General features: G+C 42.4%; 1 pseudogene; it reads right to left on the bottom strand.

Moving 5' to 3' along the window:
• Window positions 1-2: 2 nt before the first annotated feature.
• Window positions 3-27795, bottom strand: LOC107766199 (ferredoxin--nitrite reductase, chloroplastic-like; annotated as a pseudogene).
• Window positions 27796-27977: the final 182 nt, after the last annotated feature.

Below are 27977 nucleotides of genomic sequence, written 5' to 3'. Positions count from 1 at the left end.
TATTAATCTTTTGTTTCTTCTCTTTCTCGTGGAACTGCACCAAATTAAGTTGTTAACTAGTAAGTCCACAACAAGTGGTACCAAATCATCACAAGGAACAGCCTTCTTATATACTTCTCCCAAATGTGAATCACTCCCTATTCTTCCTCCTAAGAAAGCATCTGCGCCTTCCAGAGTCTTTCCATTCTTATCTCTAGTTAGGCATCCCATGAATCCAATGTCTGCAAATTGAACTTGTGCACATGTATTCGGGCAGCGTGCATCCTAACTGGCTTTGTCAAAGAAACTTGCCGTTGAACCTCTTCAGTTAACTTCAGGAAACGAGCTTTAGTTTCGATTGTGGCTTGTCCATAAAACTTGTGATGACCCAAAATGTCATCTTTAAATTTAATAAGTAATTCTGTGTTCTAAGACCTCGAAAAGCACCATGTATCATTTCTCGACTCGCGTGCACAGTCCGTACAATTTTCCGAAAAGTTTTTATGTGAAAAATAGATTAAAATATGAAATAGAGCTTTAAAACTCAACTGAGTTGACTTTGATCAAAATTTTAAGCAAACGGACCCGGATCAGTGTTTTGACAATTTCGGTAGGTCCGTATCGTGATTTGAAATTTGGGCGTATGCCCGGAATCGAATTCCGAGGTCCCTAGCCCGAGATATGAAATTTTGATAAAAAATTAAAAGTTTAAAAGCTTAATGATTTTTAAGAAATTACTGAAATTGAATTTATTGACCTCGGGTCCGTATTTTGGTTCAGGGGCCCGGTGTAGGTCCACTATAATATTTATGAGTTGTCTGCTGAATTTAGTGAGAATCAGAGTTGATTATGTGATTCGGACGTCCGGTTGTAAAAATATAAGTTTTAAAGTTTTCTTGAAAATTTCCTTTGATTTGGTGTCCGATTCGTAGTTCTTGGTGTTATTTTGGCGATTTGATCGTACGAGTAAGTTCGTATGATGTTTTAGGATTTGGGTGCATGTTTGGTTTGGAGCCCCGAGGGCTCAGGTTGGTTTCGGGTGGTTAACGGATCATTTTCGGACTTAGAAAATCTGATTTTCTGTAGACTTCAGGCTTCTGGTGTGTTCTTCTTCGCGTTCGCGAAAAACAAATTGGGGCTGGCACATTTTGTGCTTCGCGTTCGCGACAGAGTGACCGCGTTCGCGAAGGCCAAGCTAGGCAAGCTTCGCGTTCGCGAAGTAGCCCTCGCATTCGCGAAGTGTAAAATGGGACAACACAAATTTGTGCTTCGCGAACACGAGGCACTGATCGCGTTCGCGAAGGGTAAAGGTCCCAGAAACAGAACTTAAGTTCTGGAAAATGGGATTCGTCCCATTTTCAACCCTTTTCCATTTTTGAGCTCGGGTAAGGCGATATTTGGGCAATTTTCACGGAAAAACATTGGAGTAAGTATTCCTTATCTTATATTGATTATATTTCATGATTTCATACTCATTTATATCATGAATTCGTGAATTTATGGAAGAAAAATCAGATTTTTATAAAATCTTCCAAAAACGAAAATTTAAGATTTGAAGGTCAATTTGACATCGGAATTGGATAATTTTTATATGGTTGGACTCGTCTCGGAATGGGTGTTCGAATTTCGTAAGTTTTTCCAGGATTTGAGATGTGGGTCCCACTGCCGAATATTTTAATGTATTTCGGATTTTTATCCGAAAAATTTATAAATTCATATGAAATTAATTCCTACGATTAGTATTGAATATATCGAATTGTTTGTGAATAGATTTGAACTTTTCAGAGACAAATTTAAAAGGAAAAGCTGTGGTTGAATAATTGATTGGATTTTGCAAAGCGAGGTAAGTGTCATAGTTAACCTTGACTTGAGGGGATAGAATCCTTAAATTATTTGTTATGTGAAATGCATGTGAACGATGTATAGGCGAGGTGACAAGTGTCTATACGTCCTCAAATTAATTGTTTGCCTGCTTACTTAAAAAATCATAAATTGTTTTAAATCATGAATTAATTATTATAATAATTATTTATCTCCTATTCTTTGTCAAATATTAATTCTTGAATTCCTGCATTAATTGTTACATGCTATTTGAATTAGGTGTCTTAATTGTTATTTGATATTTAGCATATTAAATATTAAACTGCATATTTTCTCTCTGATTTCCATAATAATTTGCTATTTGCCTTTGTTTGTTTCATAATTAAATTATAATTATTGTATGCTTGTTGTCTTATAATTTTATATTAATTGTTGCATTTATTGGGAAAATTTCTTCTATAAGAATTGGTAAATGAATATGTTGGAGGAGCGGGTTGCACGCCGCAACAGAATTAATTATAATGAATATATTGGAGGATCGGGTTGCACGCCGCAACAGACTTATGAAAAGTCCATATTGGAGGATCGGGTTGCACGCCGCAACAGACTTGTGAAAAGTCCATATTGGAGGATCGGGTTGCACGCCGCAACCGACTTATTAAAAGTTCATATTGGAGGATCGGGTTGTACGCCGCAACAAATTTATTTAAAAGTCGACATACATATATATATATATTGGGGGATCGGGTTGTACGCCGCAACAGGACTTGATTAAAATGAATATATTGGAGGAGCGGGTTGCACGCCGTAACAGAACTGAATGTGAATATATTGTGAGAGCAGGTTGCACGCTGCAACAGAATTGAATGTGAATATATTGTGAGAGCGGGTTGCATGCTCTAACAGAATTAATGAAAATGATAATTGGTTATGACTGCTGAGTTTTTTTCAATTATTATAAATGAGTTACCTGATTTATTTCTATTATTGTTGTTGTTATTAATATTGCGTATATGTAATGTAAGTGACCCGCATTAGCCTCGTCACTACTTCGTCGAGGTTAGGCTCATCACTTACCAGTACATGGGGTCGGTTGTACTGATACTATACTCTGCACTCTTGTGCAGATTTCGGAGTTGGTCCCAACGACGTGCCATAGACTTGCTCGGATTTCAGCTACTCGGAGGAGACTTGAGGTATAACTGCATGGCGTCCGCAGTTCTGAAGTCCCCGTCTATTTTACTTTAGCTGTGTGTTTATTTCCAGACAGCTTTATTTTATTCAGACCTTTATTTGTATTATTCTAGAAGCTCGTGTACCTGTGACACTAAATTCTGGGATGGTATTTAGACACCGTTATTTTTATGGATTATTCACTACATTTCAGACTTTACTTCCGCATTTGTTCTTTGGTTACTAATAAATTTAAAAATTATTTTAAAAATAGATGATATTATTCTAATATTGGCTTGCCTAGCAAGTGAAATGTTAGGCGCCATCACAGTCCGAAGGTGAGAATTTCGGGTCGTGACAAAACTGGTTACCAGTACAAGCCACTAAACCTTTCATGAGAATAGGTGGATCTAGAGACGTCAATATGGGTTTGGCCCGTTGGGCCCGCCCAACCCGTGATTTAGCAGGGTTGTGCTAAAATTTTTGAAGCCCATTTAAAAACGAGGCTTTTAAGCCCGACCCGAGTAAGCCGTGGCCCGTGAGGCTTGACTGAGGCTGGACTGGGCCGGCCCGTGGGCCTAATAAAAATGCGTATTTAAAATATATAAAATATAAAAAATATATGACACAAAAAATAAGAAGAAGAGTATCCCAACCTTAAAGTTTATTAAGCTCATCATATTAAAAGATCAAAGTCTTAAAACGTTAATTAGTTTTAAGAATTTAATTATTTTTAATATTTAACTAATTAATATTGCATACGTATTGTAGATGTAGATGAAAGTGAAGATATTAAGACAACCTTCTCACAAGCGGATTCAAATGTGTTTGATGAAGATGATACGTTGGATATCCCATAAGCGTCATGGACGTTCTTGAATAATTTATTTTGAGTTTTGACTTTTAGTGAATGAAATAAAGTCTTGTCTTTTATTTTTTTTAGTATTTATTGTGATATATTGGAACAGTATAAAAAGTTATTAAGTTTTGTAAAATTTTTCCAATAAGATTTTTTTAACTTTTAAATATTTATCGTTTTTAGGTTAGAACTTAAATAAAAAATAAAAAATATATTTTAAAAAAGGATGGGTCGGCCCGTAGGAGCCCGCAACCCACATTGGACTGGGGTGGTCTGACCATTATAAGACCCATTAAAATGGTGGACTAGCCCAGCTCAGCCTGTCAATTGCTAAAGCCCACGTGGGCTGGGCTAGGCTAGCCCGGCGCCGCCCATATTGACAACTCTAGGTGGATCAGGTGTAAATGTGCTCAGAACAGGCTCTTTGAGCAGTGCCTCAATCTTTGAGTTCTCAATGTTGGGAATAATAATGTTTTGTTCCATAGTAAACAGGATCTCTCCTGAACCATACTCATCAGCTAAACGAGCTAGCTCATCCATATCGTCTGCTTGAACACGGCCCACTGGAATGTGAAGACCAATAAAGCTGTAGCCTTCTTGTTTCTGTGGATGTACACCAAGATAATCTCTCCTTTCCCGTTCTTTCCGAACCAAGTCTTCTGGAGATGCTCTCTCAAGCTGTTGTTGTGGCATTCTCTTCTCGACCTCTGCCCTGAATCCTTCTACACCCTGCATTAGTTGAAATCGTTACAAGTTAGACCAGCTAATTATAACTTTGATAGCAGATATTTACATAGAGAAGAATATATCTGTCAGTCTCCACCATTACATGAAGTAGGACTTGCTATAAATTACTAGCAAATCAGAAAATGTATTTTAGCTGGAAACAAGGCCCTTGATATTTAGTCAAATAGTTATACAATGACAGTGAGAAGACCTAGTTGAGTCTATTTGTTAAATCATAAGAATAATAAGCAAGAAAATTGTGAATGCACCAATGTATCACTCACCAGTTCATCGATTAACCACATCATTCTACATTTCTGTCTGTTCCCTCTGAAACGAAGATCTCTAAAAGCTTCTAGTATTGCTTTGCAAACCGGAACAACATCATCGGCTGGAACCCATGCATCAAGAGAAATTGCCTCATTACATCTTTTTGCGCTGAAGAACCCACCCACAAGCAGGTTGAATCCAAATCGCCCATCTTTTGTGGCAGGCGTGTAGGCGAGAATGTTGATATGGGGATGCTCATAAAGATCATGAGAGCCTACTACACACGGATTTCACTTGGCCTGAAATAACATCAAAATATGTCAACACCTCTGTTAACCTCTCCCTCAATAACAAGATCATAAATCAAGTTCTATTTCACTATCAAATGAATGATTCCATTCTTCACAATCGTTATCATGAAGATTAGTACAAACATAACTACATCAGAAAGTTCCTCCCTCTTTTGAAAATTCAGGGGAAAGCTAAGAAAGGAAAAACTCTCATTTTGATTCTGAAGAGTGTGTGTGGAGGGGAGGGGAGGGGAGGGGAAAGATATACTAGGTTATCCTCCGCTGATTTACGGGCAATCAAGTATGCAAAACTGAATGCAACAGATATGTCTTATGCACATAGGTAAATGTTAAATAGTTTAACTTCTAGACACTAATAATGTAAATGAACATTATAATTCACCTAAAAGATATTACAGGTAACTATCTTTAATAAGTGATATTAATAACTTAGAATATAAGGTTGGTTATCTCCTACAACATGCTAAAATACGTCATGAGTGTTACAATGCCAGTGTATATGTATACGATCAAAATCGCGCTCGTCTATTACATGACAGATCGGGATTGAAACGTAATGGGTTGAAGATCGACCCCGGGTTCTATCAAACCAGGATATGAGGTCAGAATGTCCGTCCTCGAGAACATCGAGTCTATGATTTCGGAATCGACCCTGAGCCTGAATGAGCTCGAGGAAACATTGCTATACCGAATAACGGAAGGCCGAAATTTTCATAACCGGCCAGGTATCACGGCAAGAATCTCGGCACGCATCAATGAGAAACCGGCTAATTAGCAAATCATGAAATTTTTTACCTTTTATAGAATTGTACCTAAAGTAAGACTCCCCTACTATATAAAGGGGGTCTGATTATTTGTAAAACATATTGTAACATCCACTCAGAAGCAATATACTGTTATTCTCTTTAAGTTCTATTTCAACTGTGTCTTGACACTGATCGAAGTGCATTCTGCTATAGGGTGGCTCTCCCCCCAAGGTTGTTACTGTTCAATTCGTGTGGTTTGAATATACTTTATCATACTTTATTTCCAATTACAATTTAACATGTCGCTTTGTGTCAATTTAATCCACGTATCCTTAAAATCACTTACAAATTCAATTGTTATCCGATTTTGTGAGTAAACAGTTTGGTGCCTACCGTGGGACTAAGGATAATAGTGGTTATTTTATACAAATTTTCATAACACGCACTATTTTACACTTGTTCTTTGAAGTGTCTCTGATTTTAGGATAAAAATGTCGAACTCTCAACCAACACCCTACATGTTAACAATGAGTCCGACCACCATGGCGAAAACAACAATGTAGCGCCCGGAAACGACGTGCCCCCGGTCGACCTCGACAGAGTCCCCGCTGCAGACCCAATCGATGTCAGCTCGCATGTGTCCATCAATGCAAATTTGCCCACCGATCCTGAGGACAATGTCCGTAGGGATGTTCGATCGGCCACACAAAGAACGCACAGTGGCGAAGACGGTGGAATCAACTTGCGAGTGATCTTCGAAATATTACAGGCTCAACAGGTAGTAATAGCCCAACTCCAGAACCAGAGCCGCCCGCCAAGTAGGATTGAGCCCGAACCATCCCAGGAAGTTGTTCAGAGAGTTGAACCGGTCTCAGGGAGATTGAATGAGAAGGAGTCGGGGACCAACCCAGTAATCATGAAGATGCTCGAGGAACTGACAAAACGGATAGAGTCGGTAGAGAAGAAGATCGAGGCGAGCGATAAGAAAGTGGAAACCTACAATCAGGGTTGATCAAATCCCAGGAGTGCCACCAATATTGAAAGGCCTAGACTCCAAGAAGTTCGTACAAAAATCTTTTCCTCCGAGCGCGGCTCGAAAGATGATCCCTAAGAAGTTCCGCATGCCCGAGATTCCTAGGTACAACGGAATGACTGAACCAAACGAGTATGTTACCTCCTACACATGCGCCATCAAAGGGAATGACTTGGAGGATGACAAGATCGAATTTGTCTTGCTGAAGAAATTTGGAGAGATCCTGTCAAAGGGAGCTATGATATGGTATCACAACTTACCTCCTAATTATATTGACTCGTTTGCCATGCCTGTAGATTCTTTCGTTAAAGCACACGCCGGGGATATTAAAGTCGAGACTAGGAAGTTGGACCTTTTCAAAGTAAAGCAGAAGGGTAATGAAATGCTCAAAGAGTTCATGTCCCGGTTTCAAATGGAACGGATGGACCTGCCACTGATGATTGGGTCGTTCAAACTTTTACCCAAGGACTCAATGTTCGAACCTCGATGGCTTCACATCAGTTGAAGTAGAATCTGATAGAGAACCCGACTGTTACTTGGGCCGATGTGTATAACCGATATCAATCAAAAATCAGAGTCGAAGATGACCAACTTGAGGCTCCTTCAGGGTTCGTTTATCCTGTCATACCTGTCGACAGAATTAAGAGAGATATCGACCTTGAACCGAGGTCAAATAGAGATCGGTACCAGCCGTATAATGGAGATCGAAGAAGCAATGGGTTCGGGCGAAGTTATATACGAAATGAAAGGAGAAATGATCGAGGTTAGAGCACTCGGGAACTCATGAGCAAGAACGGCTTTGACAGGCCTATCGAAACTAGAAAAGCACCAAGGTTATTGGAATATAACTTTAATGTTGATGCAACTTCCATCGTATCAGCTATCGGACGCATTAAAGATACCAAGTGGCCTCGACCTTTATAATCCAACCCAGCCCATAACCAGATGTGAAAATATCATGGAACTCATGTATACAGAATAGAGGATTGCCAACAGTTGAGAGAGGAAGTAGCCCGGTTGTTCAACAACGGGCACCTTCGAGAATCTCTGAGGGACCGAACCAAGAATCATTTCAGAAACGAGGATTCTAACAAACAAACTGAACCAGAAGAATGTCATCACGTCATTAACATGATCATCGGTGGAGTCGATGTCCCTAAAGGACCGATGTTGAAGTGCACCAAAGTGTCCATCACAAGGGAAAAGCAGACTCGAGATTACATACCATAAGGAACCTTGTCTTTCAACGACAAGGATGCAGAAGGGATCGTACAGCCTCAAAATGATGCACTGGTAATATCTGTAATCATAAATAAATCTCGAGTTAAGCGTATGTTAATTGATCCAGGTAGCTCGGCCAACATCATCCGGTCGAGAGTCGTAGATCATCTCGGTCTACAAGATCAAATCGTTCCTACAGTACGAGTTCTGAACGGATTCAACATGAGATGTGAAACCACTAAGGGGGAGATAACATTACTAGTCAATACTGCCAGGACCATCCAGGAGGCCAAGTTTTATGTGATCGAAGGAGACATGAGGTACAACGCCTTGTTCGAGAGACCATGGATCCACAACATGAGGGCAGTGCCCTAGACTCTTCACCAAGTGGTAAAATTTCCAACGTCGAGAGGGATTAAGATGATATACGGAGAACAACCGGCTGAAAAAGAGATGTTTGCAGTCGAAGAAGTGATTTCGATATCTACACTCGCAATGCCAAAGGAACCAAGTTCGGGTGCAAAGCAAGAGGCGAAATAGCAATCACTGATACCGGCCACGACCCAACCGAATAAGCAAGGGACTAACGAAGACGATGATTACGGGTTTCCCCGAACTTTTATAGTCCTCGATGACTCCTACGCTACTAAATCAACGGTAGAAGAGTTGGAACAAGTCATATTGATCGAGCATCTACCCGATCGGAAGGTATACCTAGTCATTGGGTTAACTCCCGAGCTTAGGAAAAAATTCATCCAATTTCTTATGGCTAACATAGATTGTTTCACTTGATCCCATCTTGATATGACAGGGATCCCACCGGAGATAACCACTCACAAGCTAAGACTGGACCCGAAATTCCATCCGGTCAAGCAGAAGAGGAGGCCCCAGTCTGAGGTCAAACATGCTTTCATCAAGGATGAGGTGTCTAAGCTTCTTAAAATAGGGTCCATTCGGGAGGTTAAATACCCGGATTGGTTAGCAAACGGAGTGGTAGTCCCTAAAAAGGGGAACTAATTAAGAATATGTGTAGATTATAAGGCTTTAAACAAAGCATGTCCCAGGGAATCCTTCCATCCGCCTAACATCGATTGCATGATCGATGCCATGGCCGTCCATGAGATCCTCAATCTTCTCGATGCATATTCCGGGTACAACCAAATATGGATGGACCTGGATGATCAGGAAAAAACCTCATTCATCACTAAGTACAACACGTACTACTATAACATGATACCATTCAGATTAAAAAAAATGCTGGTGCCACTTATCAGTGCCTAGTAAATCGGATGTTTGAGGAATAAATAGGAAAATCGATGGAGGTTAAGTCCCTGCGAGCAGAGGATCATTTACAACATTTGCAAGAAACCTTCAGTATATTGAAGAAGTACAATATCAAGCTGAACCCGGAGAAGTGTGTGTTCGGAGTCGGATCCGGTAAATTCCTTGGGTTCATAGTATCCAACTGAGGAACCGAGATCAACCCCGACAAGATCAAATCCATCAAAGATATCACGGTCGTGGACAACGTGAATGCCGTGCAAAGATTAACCGGATGCATAGCCGCCCTGGGGCGATTCATCTCGAGGTCCTCAGATAAGAGTCACCGATTCTTTTTGCTACTAAAGAAGAAGAACAATATTTCGTGGACCCCGGAGTGTCAACAGACCTTGGAGGAACTCCAACGGTATCTATCGAGTCCACCGCTGCTTCACACACCGAAGGTAGACGAATAACTATACATGTACTTGGCAGTATCAGAGATAGAGGTAAGTGGAGTCCTGGTCCACGAAGAACAAGGTACGCAATTTCTAATTTACTATGTTAGCAGGACTCTAGGTGAGGCCGAAACTAGGTACCCTCACCTAGAAAAATTGGCGCTCGCTTTGCTAAGCGCCTCTAGGAAACTGAAACCGTATTTTCAGTTCCATCCCATATGTATTGTGACAACTTACCCATTGAAAAATATTATGCATAAACCCGAACTCTCGGGACGATTGGCCAAATGGGTCGTGGAAATCAGTGGGTACGATATTGAATACCGACCCCCGACAGCCATCAAATATCAAATTTTGGCAAATTTTGTGGCCGACTTTACGCCGGCTCTAATACCTGAGGTCGAACGAGAGTTGTTAGTAAACTCGGGGAAGTCCTCGGGAATCTGGATCCTCTTTACGGATGGCACCTCGAACGCAAAAGGGTCCGGACTTGGCATCGTGTTGAAGACACCAACAGGCAATGTAGTTAGACAATCTATTAGGACTATAAAATTGACTAAAAACGAGGCCAAATATGAGGCCATGATTGCAGGTCTCGAACTAGCCAAAATCTTGGGGGCGGAGGTGATCGAAGCTAAGTGCGACCTCCTCGTGGTAAACCAAGTTAATGGAACATTCGAGGTCAGAGAAGAACGAATGCAAAAGTACCTTAATAAGTTGCAGGTAGCATTACATCGGTTCAAGGAGTGGACCTTACAACATGTGCCTCGGTATCAAAATAGTGAGGCCGATGCCCTTGCTAACTTAGGGTCATCGGTCGAAGACGATGAGCTTAACTCTGGGGTTGTCGTACAACTCATAAGATCGGTGGTGAAGGAAGGTAATGCCGAGATAAACTCTACAAGCCTGACTTGGGATTGGAGAAACAAATATATAAAATATCTGAAGACTGAAAAACTATCCTCGAATCCAAAAGAATCGAGGGCCCTGCGTACAAAGGCAGCCCGGTTTAGCTTGTCCGAAGATGCAACCTTGTTCAGAAGAACGTTCGATGGCCCACTGGCGATATGTCTGGGACCAAGAGAAACCGAGTACGTTCTAAGGGAAATTCACGAGGGCACCTGTGAAAATCATTCTGGCGCCAAATCATTGGTTCGAAAGGTGATCAGAGATGGATATTACTGGATCGACATGGAAAAGGACGCGAAGGAGTTCGTACGAAAATGTGATGGATACCAACGACATTCTCTGATGATTCACCAACCCGGGGAGCTGCTACATTCGGTTATGTCGCCACGGCCATTCATGATGTGGGGAATGGATATCGTCGGCCCCCTTCCATGGGCACCCGGTAAGGCTCAATTTATTTTATTTATGATTGACTATTTTTCTAAGTAGGTAGAAGCCCAGACATACGAGAAGGTCAGGGAGAAGGAAGTCATCGATTTTATTTGGGACCACATCATATGCCGGTTCGGAATGCCGTCCGAGATCGTGTGCGACAACGGAAAATAATTCATCGATAGCAAAGTAACCAAATTCTTGAAGACCTCAAGATCAAAAGGATCTTATCAACACTCTACCACCCTAGTGGGAACGGAGCCGAATCGACCAACAAAACCATACTCCAGAACCTTAAAAAAAGGTTGACCGACGCCAAAGGAAAATAGAAGGAAATATTACCTCGATGTCCAGTACCGAGGCCACTCCATTCTCATTGGTTTACGGCGCTAAAGCTCTAATACTGGTCGAAGTCGGAGAACTAAGTATGAGATTCCGATATGCAACGAAGGAATCAAACGACGAGGCCATGAGTACGAGCCTAGAGCTATTGGATGAAAGGCGCGAATTCAACCTCGTTCGGTTGGCTAACGAAAAGCAACAAATCGAGATATATTACAATAGGAGGGCTAACTTTCGATACTTCAATGTCAGGGACTTAGTATTAAGGAAGGTCACGCCGAATACCCGAATCCCGAATGAGGGGAAGTTGGGGTCGAACTGGGAAGGGCCATATCATATCATCGAAATCACTGGAAAAAGGGTCCTACAAATGCGGAACAATGAACGACGAATAACTACCGAGAAATTGGAATATAACTCACTTGAAACGATATTACTACTAAGGTACGACCCCGTTCGTTTTCTTTTACTTATATTTTGGGCTTGCAGGTAACTGATAAGGGGGCAGTACAAAATGTTTTAGGCCTGAAAGCACGCGTTGCACTCTTTTTCCCTTGAACCGTTTTTGTCCCAAATGGGTTTTCCGACAAGGTTTTGAATGAGGCAACAATGGATCGTGCTAATTTAGAATCGAAGACCGGTCATGAATCGGTGTCAAAGATAATATTAACAGTATCCGAGGCTTCTTTATGATCAACCATGAATACTTGGGGACGTTACCCTTCGATATCGACTTTAGCAAGGGAAGAAACTTCGTAACCGAAGGGGCTCGATCGATAGGATTTATTGTAAGGGCCAAACGGTCAAATGAACCGTACCCACATAGATTGCTCAATCCCTGACACAAAGCTTGTACACATGTGTAATTATGACGCACAAGAATAAAAAAAAGTCTCTTCCTTGCGGATAAATAGCATGTCTTTTTAAATTTTTCTTGCATTTCTTAAGGAATATCTTACTTCCGATCCCCTAAAGGTATCGAGCCCAAGGGCCACCTTAGTCCGAGTTCAAACGATCGCTCCCACCCGGGGACTGCTATTTGAAACCAAACTTGGATGGTCCGAGCTATCAGAGTTGGGGGTGTCACGACCCAATGTCACCTATAGGTCATGATGGAGTCCGACATCACAACTAGGCAAGCCGACTAGTGAACTAAACATATATTTCCTCGTTTAACAAATTTTCGAGTAATTAAACTCTTCTTACTTGCCAGATTTAAGAAAAATATAGAAGGTTCTGATTAAATAAAACCAAGAAAAATAATTCAAATCACAAGTCTACTAATGTGTGTGCCAAAACCTGGTGTCACAAGTATATGAGCATCTAGTAGATTATACAAACTTCTAACCACTGTCCAAATATGAAATAGACAGAATACAAAGTTCAAAAGATAGAGACTCTAGGGCTGCAGAACGACTCAGGAAGCAACTCACCACTAAGCCTCAGGATATCTGGGGTACGCGCCGGTAGGACCGCTTGTTGCACCTGTCTCAGGTCCTGCACAAAAAGTGCAGCAAGCATAGTATGAGTACGTAATAACGTGTACCTAGTAAGTATCAAGTCTAATCTCGAAGAAGTAGTGACGAGAGGTCGACTTTGACACTCACTATGGGTCAATAATATTAAAATAAAAATATTTAAATAAACATGGTTTATGTGAATCACAATAATTTTCTTAACAAGCGGAAATAAATAACTCTTTCAAATTCAATAATTTCCAATAAATCATTTATCACAAGCTACAATAAGAATGTCAAGGCATCGTGTAATTGTTATTATTAAGCATAATTTATACCGAGGTCGTACGGCCCGATCCAGAGTATCGTGTATACTGCCGAGGGACGTGCGACACGATCCATAGAAGCATTTATCTACTGCCTAGGCGTTCGATCCGCTCCACAAGAAGAGAAGGAATATTTATAAGCATTTGACTTAAATATTAATAAGGTTTTATACGAAAATAATACGAATTTCATTAGCAGTCTTTCACAATTTCTCCAACAAATATTTAATAAAATTAGGCATTTAAATTTAACAAGTATAGTGCAAGAATTCCAAATAGTTCAAGAATTGGGTCCTAAAACTACCCGAACAATATCATAATAGTAGCTACGCACGGACTGTCATCACCTCGTACGTACGTAGCCCCCACAATTAGGAGCAATTATTTATTTACAACACCTATAGGGTAAATTCCCTCTTACAAGGTTAGACAAGAGACTTACTTCATCTCAAAGTTCACTTCCCGATCAAAATTTCGCGTTAAAGCCTCAACTTGGTGTCGAAAAATCTAAAACTAGCCAAAATGTTATTTAATTTAATCAATACATGCTCAATAATTCGAAATTAGATTATTAGATTAATTACCCAACCCGAAATGGTAACATTCCTAAAATTCACCCCGGGACCACGTGCCCGAATTCTGAAAATTTTCGGAAGAAATCGTTACCCATAATCTTAAGAACTCAAATATACAATTTTCATCCCATTCCATAACCATTTCGTGGTTAAAATCTCATTTTTAGCAAAAACCTATGTTATTCATCTAAACCCTTGATTTTCACAATTTACATGTTATAATCTACCCATAATCCATGTATTTAACCTACAGTAGGTAGAATTAACTTACCTCCAAGTTGCTAGGTGAATACTCCTCTCAAGAAGCTCTAAAATCGCCCAAGAATGAAGAAAATGGGCTCAAAAATGGCTGAGCCCCGACTTAAATGAAGGTTCTGCCTTCTGTGATTTCCGCATCTGCGGCTTAACAACCGCATCTACGGAAAAGGCCTCGCTGATGCGGCCCTTCCCCTAGACGGCTCCTTCGCTTCTGCGTGACCGCTTCTGGGGTGCGTGTGTCGCACCTGCGACCTCTGTCCGCTCCTGCGCTGCCTTCCGTGCACCTGCACCTTCGCAGGTGCGATCCATTTCCCCAATTTTGCGGTCACTGGCAGCCCCCCTCCTGGCCGCTTCTGCGAGCTCGCGCCTGTGGCTGGCCAAGCGCCGGTGCAATTGCAGCAGAAGCTGGAAGCTTCAGCAATTTCTCCTAAGTCCATCTGAGTCTCGTCCGGTTAACACCCGAGGTCCCCGGGGCCCCGTCCAAATATACCAACAAGTTTGAAATCATAAAAACGGGCTCGCTCGAACCCTCTGAACGTGTAAATCAACATCAAAACTAAGAACCATACCTCAAACCAAATTGATTCAACTTAGAATTTTTAAATTCTTCAAACTTACTCCGAACGCGCCGAAAATACTTAAACTACTCGGAATGACTCCAAATTTTGAGTGCAAGTCTTAAATCACCATATGGAACTACTACCAGGCTCGAAATTCCAAACGGACTTCGATTACTCCAAAACCTACTCCAAACCAAATTTAAAGAACCTTAAACCTTCAAATAGCTAACTTTCACTATTAGGCGCCGAAATACTCCCGGGTTGTCCAAACCCAATTAGAACATAAGTCCAAGTCCAAAATCATCATACGAACCTATTGGAACCGTCAAATCCCGATTCCGGGGTCGTTTTCTAAAAATGTTGACCGAAGTCAAACTTAACCTTTTTAAGGCCAACTAAGGAACCTAGTATTCCGATTTCAACCCGAACCCTTCCAACTCTCGAACTAACCATCCCCGTAAGTCATAAAATAGTAAAAGCACATACGGGGAGTCTTATTTAGGGGAACGGCGTTCTAGAAGGCAAAATTACCTATTGGGTCATTACATTCTCCACCTCTTAAACAAATGTTCGTCCTCGAACGAGTTTAGAATTTTACCTGGAGTGCTGAATAAGTATGGATATCTGCCCCGCATGTCCTCCTCGGCCTCCCAAGCCACTTCCCCGACTGGTTGGCCTCTCCACTGGACCTTTACCGCAGAAATCTTCTTGGACCTCAACTGGCGAACCTGTTTATGAACAATGGCAATTGGTTCCTCTTCATAACCCAAACTCTTATCTAGCTGAACTGTGATGAAGTCTAACACATGTGATAGGTCGGCTTGATACCTCCGGAGCATAGATACATGGAAAACCGGATGAACTCCTGATAGACAGGGAGGCAAAGCAACCTCCCCAACTCGTCTCAACACCTCAAATGGGCCTATAAACCTTGGGCTCAACTTTCCCTTCTTCCCGAATCTCATGATTCCCTTCATCAGTGAAACCTTCAAGAGAACTTTTTCACCCACCATAAATGATAAATCACACGATTTCTGATCCGCGTAACTCTTCTGTCTGAACTGTGCTGTACGAAGTCGCTACTAAATTAACTTTACCTTTTCCAAGGCATATTTTACCAAATCAATTCCATATAACTTAGCCTCACCGGGCTCAAACCATCCGATGGGCGAACGATATCGCCGACTATATAAAGCCTCAAATGGAGCTTTCTCGATGCTGGATTGGTAACTGTTGTTATAAGCAAACTTGGACAAAGGTAAGAAACGATCCCATTGACCTCCAAAGTCAATCACACATGCCCTGAGCATATCCTCCAAAATCTGAAATGTCTGCTCTGACTGCCCGTCTGTCTATGGATGAAAGGTTGTACTGAGCTCCACATAGGTCCCCAATTCATTATGTACTGCTCTCCAAAAATTTGAAGTAAACTTAAGGCCTCTATCTGATATGATGGAAATTGGCACGCCGTGCAACCGAACTATCTCCTGAATATAAATCTGGGCCAACCTCTTTGAAGTATACGTTGTCACAACCGGAATGAAGTGTGCCGACTTGGTCAACCTGTCTACAATGACCCAAACTGCATCAAATTTCCGCAAGGTCCGCGACAATCTAACTACAAAGTCCATAGTAATGCGTTCCCATTTCCACTCCGGTATAGTCATCTGCTGAAGTAGGCCAACTGGCCTCTGGTGCTCATACCTAACCTGCTGGAAATTTAAGCACCTAGCTACATACTTAACTATGTCCTTCTTCATCCGCCGCCACCAATAATGCTGCCTCAGGTCACGATACATCTTCGTTGCACCTGGATGAATAGAATACCGAGAACTATGTGCCTCCTCTAGGATCATTTTCCTCAGTCCATCCACATTAGGAACACAAGATGATCCTGGAGTCGCAGGACACCATCCTTGCCAATAGTAACTTCCTTGGCACCACCCCGTAGTACCATTTCTTGAAGAACCAATAAGTGTGGATCATCAAACTGGCGAGCCTTGATCTGCTCAAATAGTGAAGACTGGGCAACAACACATGCAAGAACTTGGCTGGGCTTTGAAATATCCAGCCTCACAAGTCTGTTAGCCAAGGACTGAATATCCAAAGCTAATGGCCTCTCCTCTACTGAAATAAAAGCCAAACTACCCATACTCTCCGCCTTTCTACTCAAGGCGTCTGCAACTACATTTGCTTTGCCCGAATGATACAGGATAGTAATATCATAATCCTTTAATAACTCAAGCCATCTGCACTGCCTCAAATTTAGGTCCCTCTGCTTGAACAAATGTTGCAAACTACGATGATCAGTGTAAACCTCTCAAGACACTTCATAAAGATAATGCCTTCAAATCTTAAGAGCGTGAACAATCGCAGCTAACTCCAAATTATGCACCAGATAATTCTTCTCGTGAGGCTTCAGCTGTCATAAAACCTATGCAATAACTCACCCCCTGCATCAATACGCAACTCAAACCGATGCGTGAAGCATCGCAATACACTGTTTACATCCCCGAACTAGAAGGCAACACTAACACTGGTGCTGTAGTCAATGCTGTCTTAAGCTTCTGAAAGCTCACCTCACAATCATCAGACCATCAGAATGGAGCACCTTTCTGGGTTAATTTGGTCAAAGGTGCTGCAATAGATGAAAAAACCTCCACGAACCGACGATAATAACCTGCTAAACCTAGGAAACTCCTGATCTCAGTCGCCGAAGTGGGACGATGCCAATTCTGAACTGCCTCGATCTTTTTGGGATTAACTTTAATACCCTCGGCCGATGCAATATGTCCCAAGAATGCTACAGAATTTAGCCAAAACTCACATTTGGAGAACTTAGCATATAGCTTTTGTTCCCACAATGTCTGAAGCACCACTCTCATATGTTGCTCGTGCTCTTCCTTACTGCGCGAGTAGATCAAAATATCATCAATGAAGACAATGACAAACGAATCAATATATGGCCTGAACACCCTGTTCATCAAATCCATAAACGTCGTCGAGGCGTTAGTCAAACCGAAAGACATTACCAGAAACTCATAATGACCATATCTAGTCCGGAAAGTAGTGTTCGGAACATTCGAATCCCGAATCTTCAACTGATGGTACCCCGATCTCAAGTCGAGCTTATAGAACACCCTAGCACCCTGCAATTGGTCAACTAGATCATCAATACGCGGCAACGGGTATTTGTTCTTAGTGGTAACTTTGTTCAATTGGTGATGATCAATACACATCTATATAGTTCCATCCTTTTTCTTCACAAATAATACTGGTGCGCCCTAAGGCGACACACTCGGTCTAACGAACCCTTTGGCTAGTAACTCCTCAAGATGCTCTTTTAACTCATTCAACTCTTTCGGAGTCATGCGATATGGTGGGTAGATATAGGCTGGGTATCTAGAGCTAAGTCAATACAGAGATTGCTATCGCGACCTGGTGGCATGCCTGGAAGATCTGAAGGAAATACATCGGAGAACTCCCGAACTACAGACACTGAATCAATCACCAGAGTATCTGCAGTAGTGTCCCGAACATAGGCTAGATAAGCCAAACAACCCTTCTTGACCATGTGTCGAGCCTTCAGGAAGGAAATAACCTGATTACATGCGTTGACAGATGAACCCTTCCATTCCAACCTAGGCAATGATGGAATCGCCAAGGTAACAGTTTTGACATGGCAATCTAGGATGGAATGATATGGAGATAACCAGTCCATGCCTAGGATGATCTCGAAGTCGGTCATCTCAAGAAGTAGAAGGGCTGCTCTAGTTTCATAACCACAGAATGTAACAATGCAGGACCGGTAGATCCAATCCACAAAAACAGAATCGCCCACATAAGTGGACACATAAACAGGAGTATCCAAGGACTCACGAGAAACACCCAGGAAATGAGCAAATAGAGATGGCACATAGGAATACGTAGACCCTGGATCAAATAATACGGAGGCATCTTTGCCACAGACAGAAATAATACATGTGATCACGACATCTGAGGCTGCATCTGGTCTGGCCGGAAAAGTATAGAACCGATCTAGAGCGTCACCTGGCTGGCCTCCACCTCTAGGAAGGCCCTACCTACTTGCCCTCCGCCTTTCGGCGGCCGGACGACTGGTGGAGCAACTGGTGCTATAATCATATGCTATTGATCCTACTACATTGGTCTACCCTAAAGCCTGGGGAAGAATCTCCGCATATGACTAAAATCCCCGCACTAAAAAAAACCCTCGGTACGATGGGCTGCTGACTTGAAGTCTGGCCCTGATGACCTGAATATCCACTGGAAGAACCCTGAATAGCCGGTGGGCGGTAAGAACTCTCTGTTATAGCACTGAAATAAGGTCCCACTAGAGAACCCTGAGGAGTCGGTGGTGCTAGATATGGGGGCCTGCTGGACTGCCCTCTCACAAACTGACCTCTACCCCCAGACGGGGCACCTCTGAACTCTCCAGAATATCTAAACCTCTTATCTCTCATAACCTGTTCTCGGCTACGCCGACGTACACCCTCAATCCTCCGGGCTAATTCTACAACTAGCTCATAATAAGTCCTCATCTCAACCTCTCGGGCCATAGCGGCCTGAATGCCAGTGTGCAAACCCGCAACAAACCTCCGTACTCTCTCCGCATCAGTAGGGAGTATCATAAGTGCATGGCGAGACAACTCAAAGAACCTTGCCTCATAATCGGTCACTAACATCTGACCCTACTGGAGTTGCTCAAATTGAAACCGCAACTCTTCCCTCTCGGATGGTGGAATATACCAATCCAGGAAAATACGGGTGAACCTATCCCAAGTCATGAGAGAAGAATCTGCTGGCCTGCCAAGAGGATTGGACTGCCACCATCTATGGGCCCTGCCCTCCAGCTAAAGGTAGCAAAGTCTACCCCATGTGAATCCAATAACCTTATGTTGTGCATTCTGTCCCTGCACCGATCAACGAAGTCCTGGGGATCCTCATGTCGCTCACCCCAAAGAGAGGAGGATGTAGTCTGGTCCATCTGTCCAATAGTTTATGCGGCTCGCCGACCTCAGCTGGTCTGGGCTCAGGTGTAGCTGCTGCCACTGGCTGGGCCCCGCCTACGGGTAGTGCACCCTAGGTTTGATATACAGCATCTGCCTGCCCATAAGCCTGTGCGGTAGGGGTTTGTTCTCCCCCTCCCGCTTGAGATGTGGATGGATCTGCCGGAAATAAACCGGCCTGAGTCATAGTATCCATGAACCGCAGCATACGACCCTTGACTTCCTAAAATCCTGGTGCGGATGTGAAATCCACCAGAGCTGGCTCTGCTGCGGGCACCTCGCCCTGTTCCTCGAGGATAGAATCCTCTACTGGATCCACTAGTGGCATAACTGGAACAACTTTGGGACGTCCTCGTCCCCTACCACGGGCTGGAGCCCTCCCTCGGCCTCTGCCTCGGCCTCTAACAACAAGGGGCAACACTTCCCTTGTCTCGAACCTCAGTAGAGCGTTCTCACCATCTGTGAGAGAATAAGAGAAAGATACTTAGTACTACATCAATTGCACGATAGGAGATGAACAAAGGTGGTTTCCTAACACCCTATAGCCTCTCGAAGATAAGTACAGACGTCTCTGCACCGATCCGCAAGACTCTATTAGGCCTGCTCAGAACTTATGAGACCTACTGAACCTAGTGCTCTGATACCATGTTGTCACGACCCAATTTCACCTATAGGTCATGATGGTGTCTAGTAGCACAGCTAGGCAAGCCGACTAGTGAACTAAACATATATTTCCTCTCTTAACAAATTTTCGAGTAATTAAACTCTTCTTACTTGCCAGATTTAAGAAAATATAGAAGGTTCTGATTAAATAAATCCAAGAAAAATAATTCAAATCACAATTCTACTAATGTGTGTGCCAAGACCTGGTGTCACAAGTATATGAGCATCTAGTAGATTATACAAACTTCTAATCAATGTTTGAATATGAAATAGAAAGAATACAAAGTTCAAAAGAGAGAGACTCTAGGGTTGCAGAACGACTCATGAAGCAGCTCACCACTAAGTCTCGGGATATCTGGGGTACGCGCCAGTAGAACCTCCTGTTGCACCTATCTCAGGTCATGCACAAAAAGTTTAGCAAGGGCAGCATCAGTACGTAACAACGTGTACCCAGTAAGTATCAAGACTAATCTCGAAGAAGTAGTGACGAGAGGTCGACTTTGACACTCACTATGGGTCAATAATATTAAAATAAAAATATTTAAATAAACATGGTTTATGTGAATCACAAAAATTTTCATAACAAGCGGAAATAAATAATTCTTTCAAATTCAATAATTTCCAATAAATCATTTATCACAAGCTGCAATAAGAATGTTAAGGTATCGTGTAATTATTATTATTAAGCACGATTTATGCCGAGGTCGTACGACCCGATCCAGAGTGTCGTGTACACTGCCGAGGGACGTGCGACACGATCTATAGATGTATTTATCTACTGCCAAGGCATTCGGCCCGCTCCACAAGAAGAGAAGGAATATTTATAAGCATTTGACTTAAATATTAATAAGGTTTTATACGAAAATAATACGAATTTCATTAGCAGTCTTTCACAATTTCCCCAACAAATATTTAATAAAATTAGACATTTAAATTTAACAAGTATAGTGCAAGAATTCCAAATAGTTCATGAATTGAGTCCTAAAACTACCCGAACAATAGCATAATAGTAGCTACGAACGGACTCTCGTCACCTTGTACGTACGTAGCCCCCACAATTAGGAACAATTATTTATTTCTAACACTTATGGGGTAAATTGCCTCTTACAAGGTTAGACAAGAGACTTACCTCGTCTCAAAGTTCACTTCCCGATCAAAATTTCGCATTAAAGCCTCAACTTGGTGCCGAAAAATCCAAAACTAGCCAAATATTATATAATTTAATCATTACATGCTCAATAATTCGAAATTAGATCATTGGATTAATTACCCGACCCAAAATGGTAAAATTTCTAAAATTCACCCCAGGTCCACATACCCGGATTTCGGATATTTTTGGAGGAAATCGTTACCCATTATCTTAAGAACTCAAATATATAATTTTTATCCCATTCCATAACCATTTCCGTGGTTAAAATCTCATTTTAGCAAAAAACTAAGTTTTTCATCTAAACCCTTGATTTTAACAATTTACATGTTATAATCTACCCATAATTAATGTATTTAACTCACAATAAGTAGAATTAACTTACCTCCAAGTTGTTAGGTGAATACTCCTCTCAAGAAGCTCTAAAATCGCCCAAGAATAAAGAAAATGTGCTCAAAAATGGCTGAGCCCTGACTTAAATGAAGGTTCTGCCTTATGTGATTTCCGCATCTGTGGCTCAACAACCATATCTGCGGAAAGAGCCTCGCAGATGCGGTCCTTCCCCTAGCTGGCTCCTTACCTTCTGCAACCAGCGACTCGCTTTTGCGAGAACGCTTCTGCGGTGCATGTGTCGCACCTGCGACCTCCGTCTGCTCCTGCGCTGCCTTCCTCGCACCTACGCCTTCGCAGGTGCAGTCCATGTCACTGGCAGCCCCCCTCTTGGCCTCTTATGCGGCTCGTGGATCGCTTCTGCGAGCTCGCACCTGCGGCTGGCCAAGCGCAGGTGCGATTGCAGCAGAAGCTGAAAGCTTCAGCTGCTGCTCCTAAGTCCAAATTTGGTCCGAGCCTTGTCCGGTTTACACCCGAGGCCCCCGGGACCCCGCCCGAACATACCAACAAGTTTGAAATCATAAAACGGACTCGCTCAAACCCTCAAAACGTGTAAACCAACATCAAAACTAAGAATCATACCTCAAACCAAATTTATTCAACTTAAAATTTTCAAATTCTTCAAACTTACTCCAAACGCGCGTGAAAGTCTTAAATCACCATACGGAAACTCCCAGGCTCGGAATTCTAAACACACCTCGATTACTCCAAAATCTACTCCAAACCATATTTAAAGAACCTTAAAACCTTCAAATAGCTAACTTTCACTATTAGGCGTTGAAATGCTCCCGGGTTGTCCAAAACCCGATTCGAACATACGCCCAAGTCCAAAACAATCATACGAACCTATTGGAACTGTCAAATCCCGATTCCAGGGTCATTTTCTAAAAAAGTTGACCGAAGACAAACTTAGCCTTTTTAAGGCCAACTAAGGAACCTAGTGTTCCAATTTCAACCTGAACCCTTCCAAATCCCGAACTAACCATCCCCGCAAGTCATAAAATAGTAAAAGCACATACGAGGAGTATAATTTTGGGGAAGGGGTTCTAGAAGGTAAAATCACCGGTTGGGTCATTACAGGGGCATAAGACCTATTAGGCAACGCCCGAATTTTAAAGGTTACAGCCATCCCCACTCGGGGACTGTCATCTTAGGTAAGTCGGAATAACTTGGGATAGCGATATTAAAATGGAGCAACACCTAAACTAAAAAGGCTACGGCCATATTAACATGGCTCGGAGACGTCCGAGACCCGAAACAAAAATAATAAGGCCTTAAAATTTCTTAACCAGTTCTAAAGGCTACCCTCGGCAGACTATGATCTAAAAAAGTCTAAGTACTTCAGGGAAAAACATTTACGGTCACATCGAACCCCCATGATGCCTTAAAACAAAATAAAGTTGAAGGCAAGGTTTGTTCGAACCTCTGAACATAACCTAACTATTGCATGCTAAGGTATTTAGATCTTTGCAAATATAAGTAAATAAAGCAAAGAGAAAATTCAAAAACTGTTAAAGGGAAAAAAGCCTTATATACATAATCAAAAAATTCTTTTTACAAGGGCCAAACAGCCCCGATGCAAATTTTTGCAAAGGCCATACGTCCTCAACAAAAGGATAATACAAAAAAAATCTAAAAAAAGGCCTATGTGGCCTAGTCCTCGCCGGGGGCAGCATCATCACCTTCAGGGTTTCCACCACCCACAGACTTACCCAAATCTTCGGACTCCTCGTCATCTTCGGGATAGGCTAATTTTTTGGCCCCGGCTTTGAGCTCTTTGGCACTTTCAATCTCAGCCGATAAGTGGAAACCCCGAGCATGAATTTTCTCGAGGGCCTCCCTTCGAGATTGAATTTTCGTATGCTCGATGATATCTTTTGCTCGAATATGAGCCACCTCGGTATCGGCCTTATAAACGACCACCATCTCGTCGGCATCAACTTTAATTACTTTGACCTCGGACTTGACCGCTTCAAGATCCTTGGCCAGATTTTATCGATCGGAGACGGCCGATTTCAACTGGGACTGGAGCTCTTCGATCTTCTTGGCATGCACCAAGTACTTCTCCTTTACAGCTCGAAGCTGGACCTCAGCCGAAGCCAGTTGTTCCCGGGCGGTCTCCTTTTCTAAGGCCAAACAGTCCATGTTCTTTTTCCATTCTTTTGTCTCAGCCTTTACCGTATCCACCTCTCCCCGGAGCTGTCCGATCTGGTCAAGCTTCTGTTGGACCTGCGGGTTCAGACCATTAGCCACCATATCTTACTCCTCGTCACTAACCTCAAATACTATACCTGCTCAACCAGGTCGGCATGCTCCTTTTGAGCCGTCTTCAGCTCAGCTTGAAGATCCTTGACCTTCCCCCCATGTTGCTCACTGAGAAGTTTTAAGCGTTCCTCTTCTCAATGAGCTCTCGGGCCTCGGCCTCATGGTGGTTTAAATCTTCTCGATATCGGAGAAAAGTCTCGTGATGAAGCACCGAGGCCTACAAACACAAAGGAAAAGGTTACGATTATTTATGACTTAATCTAAGTACATAATGAAAAAAGTCGTCAAGATGCATTCGAAGTTACCCGATTTAATGCTTGTTGGGCTTCGTTGAACAAGCAATGCGCTTCCACATCGTTCATCTTTGCTTTATCCTCTTCGGTCACTAGGCACCAAAGATAACTTACAACCCCCACTGGGACAGAGAGGACCCGGGCATCCTCCGGAATAGACATAATAATTGACCGCTTCCGGTCAGAATCTGCAGTCGGAGCTGGGAACCGGTTTACTAGTTTCGGACTTGAAGAAGGCCTGTTGGTTCCCGAAGATGGACTCTTCTTTGGTACCAGTAAGTCACCTAAACCGGTGACGTCCTCCGAGGCGGTAGAATCTAAACCATCCAAAAAGTTGTTAAAGGGGTCTACCACCCCTTGGGGCCCCTCATTTGGGCATCCTTTCAGCGTCTCGGCCTCGTGGATCATGGAGTCGATAAATAAAGGCAACTAATAGATATCTATCACTCCAAGTGAATGCTTAGAGGCATTATCCTCTGCCCAAGAAGCACCAATCGCAGTCTCTTTTTCCGCCTCCATAACTTGGGGCAAAACGGCCTCGCCCCTCTCTGGTTCGGAGGCCTCAGCCACTGCCTCCTCATAATCCCCCTGGTTTGAGGCAGTTCGGTGTTGCCTCACACGTGAGCCACCAGTTCTGAAGCTTCTTCTTCTTCTTTGGACTCATCCCTCAGCCGGTGGATTGAGTCTGACGAGAGCCCTCGGGCGCTGGTGCTTTCCTTGGGTTTGCACACCAACCTCCTTTTCAATTTTTTCTTCGCCGAGTTTGGAGAACTCGGAGCCCTTTTCCTCTTCTTATCCTCACGTTGCCTCGGGGCAGGGACTCGACGGGGATTTCCTCGTCACCAGATGGAGGCCTCATGGTGACATATTTAGAAAGACCAGCATAAAACATAAAATAAAAAAAAATGAGTAAGAGCTCAGCAACATGGAGAGAACCCAAGTGTTGTTCACTCAAAAAAGGAATCTCACCGTGAGAACGGCCACCCACCGTCCCTTCGAAAGTTTGCACCATGCACGCTCGGAGGCTTCTGTGAGACAATGCCCTCGACCCACTCATTGAGTTGATGAACTGCATCCAGAACCAAAGAAACAGTTGCATCGACACCAAACATCGATAAGAAAGGAGAAAAAGAGAGTAAAAATAAAATTCTGGGGAATTAAGAAACTTTACTTACGTTTTGTGTTCCATTACTCGGGGAACGACATGTACTCGGCTGGGATCAAGTCCGAGGTCCTCACTCGGACAAATCGGCCCAGCCAACCTCGATCTCGATCTTCATCGATGCTCGAGAACAAGTCTTTAGTGGCCCAGCATGCAAGTTTAATTAGCCACTGGAAGAATCGGGGATTGTATAGGCGCATCAGATGATCAACGGTGAATGGACATCCATCAATCTTACTCGCGAAGAATTGGAGGACAATGACTATCCTCCAGAACGAAGGGTGGATCTGACCAAGGCACACCTCGTACCTTTTACAGAATTGAATGATCACCGGGTTCAATGGGACCAACGTAAAGGGATAAGTGTAAACACTTAAGTATCCCTTAATGTGGGTAGTGATATCTTCTTCGGGCCCAGGAACCACCACGTCTTTTCTGTCCCAGTTGCAGTCCTTTATGACTGTAGGGAGGATCTCTTCGGTGATCGAGCAAATATACCTTGAGACGTTTTCACCCCAGCCCGGAACGGATGAAGGTTTTTCAATCTTGAAGTCGGCGGTCACCGAGCACCTGCCAGGAATAAACGCTCCAAGAAAAGGTTCCGTCGCTGGTTCCTCACCGGCCGGCCGTGATGAAGAAGCAGTTTCTTTTTAAGGAACTGTCTTAGAAGTATTTGCCATTTTATTTTGAATAAAGATCAAGGGGAGGAAGTTAAAAGGGTGCACTTAATGGTTTGGAGTGAAAACAAGCGAGAGTTTTACAAAGATCTCAGGTAATCTGGGTACAAGTGCTAGAAAATGCAAAGATTTTTAAGAACAAGAGTAGAAAAGGTTTGAATGTAAAGTTTGAATGAATGAAGGAGGGGGTATTTATAATTTTCAAATGATGATAAAAACATCAGGAGTGGCCGACCAACAACCGGCGAACATTTAATGCCATTAAGACGTGACTGACGAGATGTTTCATTCATTTTGTCATTTCTGACGCGAAGTATTGAGGCGAGAATCAGTAGCTCATATCATTTATCATCGTTTACTCTTCAAAAAATGAGGGGACTATCTGTATACGGCCAAAATTCGGCTCGTCTATTGCATGACATATCAGGATTAAAACGTAATGGGTTGAAGATCGACCCCGAGTTCTATCAAACCAGGATACGAGGTCAGAATGCCCGTCCTCGAGAACATCGAGTCCATGACCCCGAAATTGACCCTGACCCTGAATGAACTCGAGGAAACATTGCCAGACTGAATAACGGAAGGCCTAAATATCCATAACCGGTCGAGTATCACGATAAAAATCTCGGCAAGTATCAATGAGAAACCAGCTAATTAGCAAATCATGGGATTTTTACCTTTTATAGAATTGTACCTAAAGTAGGACTCCCCTACTATATAAAGGGGATCTGATTATTTGTAAAACACATTGTAACATCCACTCAGAAGTAATATATTATTATTTTCTCTTTAAGTCCTATTTCAACTGTGTCTTGACACTGATCGAAGTGCATTCTGCTAAAATGTGGCTCTACCCCAAGGCTGTTACTATTCAATTCGTGTGGTTTGAATTTACTTTATCATATTTTATTTTCAATTACAATTTTACTTGTCGCTTTGTATTAATTTAATCCACATATCCTTAAACCCGTTTACAAATTCAATTGTTATCCGATTTTGAGGGTAAATAGTATACAAGTTAAATACAATACCAAATCCACAATTAATGACTATAGCACGATCAACGCATAGGAAAACATATGAATAGGAATACTGCATGTAAGATACTTACAAGTTAGAAACCTTTGGATTGCCTCGTGAATTACCCGTGATAAATTGGGAGAGCAAATTAGTGTAAGGACTTTTGTCTACTATTGCTTCTGGATCAATTCCAACAAGAGGATTTCCTACTGGATTCCTGACATTGTCCATGCCACTCTGCAAACTGGTCAACCCAACTTCTGCTAGTCCCTTTAGTATCTCGGGCACATCATGTTGTACAAATTCACGAATCTGCCAATTTTGCCTTGTTGTAATATCAGCACATCCTTCCTTCCCGTATTTCCTTATCACACTTGCCAAGTATCGAGTCTATGCACTCGTTGTTACTCCATTTGGATGCTTCAATCTCATCATGAACCGGCCATCTGGTCACCAATAAAAGTATGATATTCATGATCATGGAGTTGATTTTTAAGCTTCCATGTTCCCAAAGCTATGTATCCTAAGCTCAAAAATCCGTTAAAACAGCTGAACAAAATGACAACTTAGAAACTCTATGACATTTTGATAGACATAAAAACTTCCTCAATGATACT

Source organism: Nicotiana tabacum, chromosome 19, assembly GCF_000715075.1.
Source record: "Nicotiana tabacum cultivar K326 chromosome 19, ASM71507v2, whole genome shotgun sequence".
NCBI lineage: Eukaryota > Viridiplantae > Streptophyta > Magnoliopsida > Solanales > Solanaceae > Nicotiana > Nicotiana tabacum.
This window is presented reverse-complemented; position numbering and strand designations above follow the sequence as displayed.